The 8,846-nt window shown below is 40.4% G+C and overlaps 1 pseudogene; it reads right to left on the bottom strand.

Annotated features, from left to right (window-relative positions):
* Nucleotides 1-690: 690 nt before the first annotated feature.
* On the bottom strand, nucleotides 691-8,625 carry LOC130868527 (18S rRNA aminocarboxypropyltransferase-like; annotated as a pseudogene).
* Between the last annotated feature and the right edge of the window lie 221 nt (nucleotides 8,626-8,846).

The raw sequence follows: 8,846 nt of genomic DNA on the forward strand, positions 1-8,846 counted from the left end.
CACTATTTCTTAACTGATGTATGAAACATAAATATTCTACACATTAATAAGGTTGCACTTACGTCTTGAGATGTGTAGTTGTATAATGCTTACGTGCAGATATAGACATTTTGTAGGATGCTGTGCTTGTTTTGTGGATGCTGTGATCCAAACTTCATGTGTATAGCAAACATTCTTAGCTACTGAGCCATCTCTTCAGACCAATTCTTTTTCTCATAATCTTTTATGTATCTATTACAAATCTGTTTTTGAGTTACTATGTTAGTTACATGAAATAACATGTAATATTAAATTGATAACTGTAATCATACCCCCAAACTCTATAGTGCAGATGAAAGTTTTTGTCCCACCTGGTTCCACAGTCATTCAGTCCCAAATAAACACCCAGAGGCTTATATTAAACCACAGCATTTACCCTTTATTTCCTTTTCAAAACAAGAACCTTGAATCTAATCTCCTTTTCTTTTTTTTCTCTTTTTTTTTTCTTTTTCTTTTTCTTTTTTTGGAGGCTCCTTGTTGGCTTTAGCAAAAGCTCTAAGGTAGGACTCCAAACAAGGCTGTCACAGAATTGTCCTAACAGGCCTGTCCATGCCCAAGTCCCACCGCCACATCTGAACTAACACACACCAGCTTCAATAATGTGTTTGCAACCTTCAGTCTCTCCGTGGTCTCTTGATTTCTTTCCAGCGTTCAGTGGAGTTTCTGGCCTAGCCTCTTCTGTTTCTGCCTCTTGAGAGCATCTGCTGTCTCCTCCATTAGCCCATTAGCACCAGCTCCTTGTTCCTCACACTCATCACCGTCCTCCCCAGAATCCTCACTGTTGTCCTCAGACTCATTGATGTCATCCGAGTCCACGGGCAGCCGGGTACTAGTCACAGGCCTGTTGAGGTTTGCAAACTCTCACCCAGAGTCCACATCAAAGGGATCACTCTCCTCCTCCTCAGGGGTGTCCTTGATGCTGGCCAAACACCCATGTTCAGCCTGCAGCACTTCCTCTGGGCCACGGCTGCATACTTATCCAGGAGCTGTCGGTTCATGTCCAGGAAGCCCTTGACCGACTTAAACTTTTGAAGCAAAATGACGGCAAGATCTGAAAAGCCTACAATGCAGAAAGCAGCCGCAAAAGCTTCCACGCAGGAAAGTCTGCAGGGCCCGCCATAGTTTACAGGGTTGGCAGCCAGGAGGTAAGGCAGGAGCCGCAAATGGCTCCCTCGCATCTTCCCAAAGGGTGTCTCATCCAGTCTGGTCCAGGAGCAGTCTATGACAGCGACCCCTGACTGTGCCACCAGCTGTCTGCCAGAGAGTGTAGGAGAGGTTCTGTCTACGGGAGATACATACTGAGTGCCTACCGGGCTGAGCACCAGACCGCCAAATCTTTGGCACAGTCTCAGGCAGTGTACCAGATCCAGGCTGGCCAGTTTACGGCCTGTGCAGCGCCGGGGGTCACAGTGACCAAGCTCCCACATAGCCAGGGGACAAGGCAGCGTCGCAGGGCCCGGGCAGGCGGTCCTGGCCCTCGGCCTCAGGCTACACGGATGCGCGCAGAGCAGTGGGGGGCGGGAGGACACTACACGCCAAACCCAGGTTTTACTCTGAATCTGTCTTTACTGTGTATCTCTATCTTTTTCTGACCACATGAGTCTTTAATCTGCTAAGCGGCATGGCTAAGATTCTAGGTCCAAGAAACATGCTGTTGACTACCCATAAACACCATTTAAGTGTTTGGTAGCAGGACTTCTTAAAAGAACTGTGTGATTTTTGTCACTAATGCTGAGTCAGGAAACCTCTCTTAAAGGAGCCATACCTCTGTTTGCCTCTAGCAAACAGAGCCCACCTGAGAAAATGCTGCTATCAAGAAGCTGTGCTTGATTCTGTTCTTTTGTGTCTAGAATCCTTTCCCAAGCTCTCTCAGGTTTTATATGGATGTAGTTGCCTAACATTGGGCACCATTTGTAGAGGGAAGTTTCTGTCCTATCTGGTCCCACAGCCATTCAGTCACAAATAAACACACAGAATCTTATGTTACTTATAAACTATTATTTCAGGCTTATTATTAACTAGCTCATAAAACTTAAATTAACCCATAATTCTTGTTTATGTTTAGCCACATGGCTTGGTACCTTTTCTCAGTAAGGCATTCTCATCTTGCTTCTTCTGTACCTGGCTTGCAACTGCATCTCTGCCTTCCCTCCTCCCAGAATTCTCCTAGTCTGATCACCCTGCCTATACTTCCTGCCTGGATACTGGCCAATCAGTGTTTTAGTAAATCAATATGAGTAACAAATCTTTACAGTGTACAAGAGCATTTTCCCACAGCACTATAGTTTAATTTTTCTCCAATTTATGTTTTAAGAACTTGTTTTGATTAGTTTCTATGAGCTCGACACAGGTATAGTCATCTGGGAAGAGGGAACATGGATTGCAGAATTGCTTCCATCAGATTGGCCTATTGACATGACTGTGGGGGCATTTTCTTATTGAATGATATATGACGGCCCTGCCCACTATGGGTGGTGCCACCCCCAGAATGGTGGTCCTGAGCTGTATAAGAAATCAAGCCTTGGGGAACAAGCCAGCAAGCAACATTTCTCCTTGTTTCTGCTTCATTTCCTGCCTTGAGCTCCTGCCTTGGTTTCCATTGTTGGTGGATCGTATCCTATAAGATAAAATAAACACTCTCTTCCCATTTGTTTTTGGTGATGGGTTTTTTATCACAGCCACAGAGAAGCAAACTAGGATAAAGAAGTAATTCTTAGATTCTTTGATCAGGTTGAAATATTGGCTGTATTCCACATTTGGGTAAGAAGGTTTCTGGCCAAGATTTGTAGTCAGTTGACCATGACAGACCTAATGTGAAGTTAGACAAAGCTGAGATCTGAAATCTAAAATCAGGTGGCACTATAGACTCAGTTCTTGAATTGCTTGGATTTTCAGACTTTGATCTGCAATTAACTGAGGTCACTGACTACACTCTTGCTCTGGCATGGGGAATGATCATTAATCTGATTAGGTTATAGGATGGGTTCGATGACAAGACTTGACTTTAAACTGGGTTATCTGGCCAGGCAGTGATGTATAGATGGATGAATTTGCTGGTCTGATTTCTTAGTTGGATGAGGCCAAAGGTTCCTCTCCTCAATTGATAGGAGCTACTAGTTTAGCTTTGTGATGGTACATAGCTGTAAGCTAATCTCTACAGCTGGGCAGGGTAACAGTTCATTCTCTATGATCAGATGGGGTTATAGGCCATGTTTCCTACTCAAGTTGTGTTTCTGGCTCAACTATATACTCCTGCAGGGTCTGGACTCTGAGGCTGGCAGAGTTACTATATACTCTTTGGTCAAGTAGATTGGAGAGCTCTTTGACTTGATTCCCTTTAAATCAAAGGCTCATAATAAGGTTTGTAGCTTGGCAAGAATACTGGCTAGGGATTCAAGCTAGACAAAACTGTCAACTCAACTGTGCTTCCTAGACTATTGGAACAACTGGTTCAGTTCCTTGGTGAAGTAGAGCTATTGGCTAGGCTGTCCACCAGCAGGAAGGTGGTGTCACTACCCAAATCTGTGAGCTGGTTTCTGTGAGCCCCACCTCTCCTCTTTGTTTCTAGTTGTGCCCAGTGACTTAATGCTACAGGGTCCCCCAGTAATCTCCAATAGACAACATGTCCTTTTGTCTTTATTTCCTTTCACCCAGCATCGTTTTAAAATGGCATGTTTTGGATGTATCAAGATTTTGTTCCTAAACTTAAGTCTGGATGTTATCCAATGTGGATATAACATAATATGTATATTCACTCACTGATTAATGTTTGGGCCATTTCCATTTTGGGCTATGAAAATTTGTTGTATATGTGCTGCATGCATTTCCTTTATATATCTAAGAATACAACTTGTGAATCATAAAATGAATCTATTTTTATATTTTATGTCAAGCATGTAGCAAACATCCTGTTATAGTGCATCCTAAAAACAGGACTGATGGAGGAAGGTCATTGGTTAAAAAATAAAGAAACTGCTTGACCCTCATAGGTTAGAACATAGGTGGGTGGAGTAAACAGAACAGAATGCTGGGAGGAAGAGGAAGTGAGCTCAGACTTGATAGCTCTTCTCTCTGGGGCAGATGCGATGAAGCTCCGACCCAGGATGGATGTAGGCTAGAATCTTCCCAGTAAGCGCACCTTGGGGTGCTACACACATTATTAGAAATGGGCTAGTCTAGGTGCGAGAGTTAGCTGAGAAGAGGCTAGATATAATGGGCCAAGCAGTGTTTAAAAGAATACAGTTTGTGTGTTGTTATTTCGGGGCATAAGCTAGCCAGGCTACCAGGAGCTGGGGCGGCACCATCCTGCACACCTGCAAGATGGAATTTTAAAGGCCTTTAATATATTTACTTAGGTCATTTCTAATTGTTTTATCTATGCACCATTTCATGGTAATATTAACAGATATCAAATGCCATGCTAACTTGATACATCTTTTAAAAAGGTGCTGGAAATGAGTTCCTTTTGATGATATAAACCTAAGGTTAAGAAAATACTTTTTGATTTTTTAGCTGTTCTGAAATTAGCTCTGTAGACCAGGCTGGCCTCAAACTCACAGAGGTCTGCCTGCCTCTGCCTCCTGAGTGCTGGAATTAAAAGACATACACCACCATCACCTGGCTAAGAAAGTACATTTTAAATAAGTGTGACAAAGACTTTGTAAGCATAGCACTCCATTGGACACATGAATTAATAGAGAGTAGATACGCAGCATCAGACAGTTTAAGGGATCAACAAGTAGACTATATTATACTGTGCCTTGACTGGGTGCCTTCAGAGCAAACTGGAATCATTTCAGTTCTCATAGAATCCATGGATCCAAGTAGCATCTCTTAGTCATCACACTAAAAAATAAATTCCATCATTTTCCTATTGGGGAATGGTGTTCTATACTTTATCTGTAATAGAGAAAATAAAATGGAGTGTTTCCCCCATTTGAGCTGTTTACTTAGATAAACATTTAGAGAAACTTATTTTTTCTGTTGTTTTTGGTTTTGTTAATGTGGCAACACATTGGGAAGAACAAAAAGATCCAGCAACTTCCTGAAGTGCATCCTTAGGGCTTTGACATGAAGGTAGGGTTTAAATAGAAAACAGGGACTCTGATCATCTACAAGAGCACATGAATTCTCAACTGATGAGTCACCACTAACAGAATGTTAAAAACATATCAAATAGTACAAGATAGAAAACTCAAATTACCAACACTTATAGGTGTGGCAAAAGCAGTTCTCAGAAGGACGTTTAGAGAAATAGATGTGTATAATTAAAAAGAAATGAAAAGTCAGATGTCTTATTACCTTTCCTATTGCAGTGGTAAAATGTCCTGACAAAAGTAATGAGGGATAAAGGACTCATGCTATTTCATCGTTGGAAAATTTGCAGCAGCTGGAGCTTCAGGCAGTATGCCATATCTGCAGTCAAGAATCAGAGAGTGACAAATTTATTGCTCAGGTCGCTTTCTCCTTTAAATAGATTTGAAGATCCCAGCCCAGGGCATGCTGGCACCCACAGTGGGAGGGTTTTCCTCATTTCAATGAACCTAATTAAGATAATCTCTCATAAGAATGCCCAGCAGCCTATAATTTCAGTTTTCATCAATTTGAAAATTGAGATTAACCATCACAACAGGGTTAGTCCATGCCAACAACTTGAGAAGGTAGTGTAGAAGGATTCTGTGCCTCAGGCAAGAGAGTCTGTGGTTGGATAAGAAAGGAGGAGGTAAGGAAGAAGAAGGAGAAGGTCTACACAAAAGGGAGAAGATTGATGCTATAGAAAGAAATAAAATTCAACTGTCATGGACACACAAATATAATCCCACATTTGGAAAACACTGCAGACTTCACAAGCACCCTTAGAATTGATGGGCATGGTGGTGAAATTCCAACACTTGGGAGATTGAGGCAAGAGGATAGCAAGTTCATGGATAGCTTAGGCTAAATGCTCAAGTCCAGACTGAGCTATGCAATAAAATCTTGTCTCAAGAAATTTTATAACCGAAAAATGAATTAATCAAAGTTGAAAGGTACAAAAATCAGCACAAAGAAACCAGCTGCATTTATTTGCACTGAGGACACCCCAAGAAACCAATCATATTATCAAAAATATATATAATGTTCACAAATAAACTTAACCAAAGAAATAAAAGATTTGTATGCTGAAATTATAAAATACTGGTGAAAGGAGGTTAAAATTGTACAAAAGAACTCAAGAACAATGGCAATGGGTTTTTGATCCTACTGCACGTACTGGCTTTGTGGGAGCCTAGGCAGTTTGGATGCTCACCTTACTAGACCTGGATGGAGCTGGGTGGTCCTTGGACTTCCCACAGGGCAGGGAACCTGGATTACTCTTAGGGATGATGAGGGAGGGGGACTTGATGGGGGAGGGAGAGGGAAATGGGAGGTGGTGGCGGGGAGAAGGCAGAAATCTTTAATAAATAAATAAATAAATAAGAAATATGCACACTGTTCATACAGTGATGAATTAGAATAAATATTGTTTAAAATGACCTTAGGATCCAAAATGATAAACAGATTCAAAGTCAATTGTATCCCAATATCAAATGTTTTTTTTACAGAAACAGAAAAAATTAAAATACATATAATAGCTGTGGGTATGACTACATTCTAGAGAACTTGCCTAGCATATTTAAAATCCTGAGTTCAATTCTTAGTATCATAATTTCTTTCTCTAAAATTCACATGAAAGCACAAAATATCACAAATAGCCAAAGCCATCTTGAAGAATAAAGCCAAAGTAAGAGGGATTATAAATCTTAATTTTAAATTATATCATGCAACTATAGTAATAAAACCAGTAGCATGAGGACATAAAACACACACAGATCAATAAAACAGAATCAAAAGTCAAAAAACAAAGGCAAGCACATATAGGCATCTAGATTTGCCGTGGGACCCAAGAATGTAAATGAATAAAGAGGGAACACACACTAGTGGTGGGAGAGTAAATTGCTAAACCATTATGGTCAATAAGATAGAGGCCTCTCATAAACGTTAAAGTAGAAGCACCATGGGATCAAGCAATCCTTTTCTGAGTATATTCCCAATAGGTATATCTATGTCTTAAATTCACAACAGCATTATAAACAGGAGACACGATATGTTCTGTGTTAAATGCATGGTAGCTCATGAACAGACAAAAACATTTGTGCTGTGTATTGATTTATTTTAACTTACCTATCATGGAACATTACAGTCATAAAAAGGAGACCCTATCATTTTCAGAAACACAGATAAACTAGAGCTCAGTATGCTAAGTGTAAAAAGTCAGACACCAAAAGAAAATGCTGCATTTATCTTACTAACAGGTGGAATCTATAAAGGTCTAATATATAAAGTACTACAGAGTTTTGATCATAAGACCCCATGTAGGGAATAGGAAATGTAACTCAAAAGGAGGCACAATGTTGCAGCTATGGAATGTATGGTAAGTCTAGCATCCTAATGTACTGCATGATAAATATAGATGATAACAGTGTTTTATATGGTAGAAATTTGCTGAGTGTATTTCAGGCGTTCTTCCTCAAAAGCAACTGTATAACAAGATATATTATTTTGCTTGATAGCATATTCATTTCACTAAGAAAATATACCACACAATATGTATACATGTATGCATACACATGCATAACACTAAAGAGACTGAGCAAATTGTATTTATGTATTGAGGCATGTGTGTGCTCTTGCGTTTGTGTGTGTGAAAAAAATAACAAAAATATGCCATAAATTTGAGAGGGTGAAAGACAGGGTCAGTTAAAAGGAGGAAAGGATAGGGAAAATGATATAATTATACTTTAATTTTAAAGATGAATAACATAAATATTTTAAAATACTGACACCAATTAAACGAGGTTATAAGGTGTCATGTGGATTTAGGGGCTCAAAACTATGAATTCTTGAAGAGCAGTCAGTGTTATTAACTGCTGATCCATTTCTCCATCCCCCAACACTGAAATTTATGTTCACCCAAAATATCTGTTCATGAATGTTCATGACAGCATCATTCATAACATCACAAAGTGGAAACAAAATGTCTATCAATCAATAACAAGATAAGCAGGATGTTCATATTATTCAACTATGTAAGAAATGAGATACAGAACCAACTTATTCTTCATCATAAAAGAAACTTGAAAACATTCAGAATGAAAGAAATTAATCAGAAAGACTACAATTATATGATTTTCTATTTGTGTGCTCTTTGGAGGTAGCTACAATGGAAGATTGCTGTGTTAGCTTTTTAACATCATCCTCTTTTGGGTTGCTTTCCTGGCGTGATTTTCTTCTTGTCTGCCCCTTCCCACCCAGCCTACTGACTGACCTGTCCTGGTCGCTCTGTTTGGCTGGGGGTCCTCCTCAACTATATGAGAATCCATGCCTTAGCAATAAACTACCATGTCCTCTACCTCCACCAGGACCAGAAAGGGCCAGCAATCTGGCTTGGATGGGCCTCATATCATTTGTGTCCTGCCCGGTGAGCTTGCAGATATTCTCATCTATGTTCTTGAGGCTCTCTTTGGCCTTTTTTAGCTGCTCCTGCAAAGTTCTCACCACGACCTTCATCTTTTCTCTGCAGCAGGATTCCAAAATTTCTTTTTTTTTCTCATTTTTTTTATTCTTTTTTAATTAAAATTTCCAACTGCTCCCCATTTCCCATTTCCCTCCCCCTCCTCCCACATATTGCCCCCTCCCCCCGCTCCCCTCCCCCTATTCCCACTCCTCTTCTCCTCCCCCAAGTCCATTCCCCCTCCCTCTCGATACTGAAGAGCAGTCCAAATTCCCTG

Source organism: Chionomys nivalis, chromosome X (assembly GCF_950005125.1).
Source record: "Chionomys nivalis chromosome X, mChiNiv1.1, whole genome shotgun sequence".
In the NCBI taxonomy this organism is placed as follows: domain Eukaryota; kingdom Metazoa; phylum Chordata; class Mammalia; order Rodentia; family Cricetidae; genus Chionomys; species Chionomys nivalis.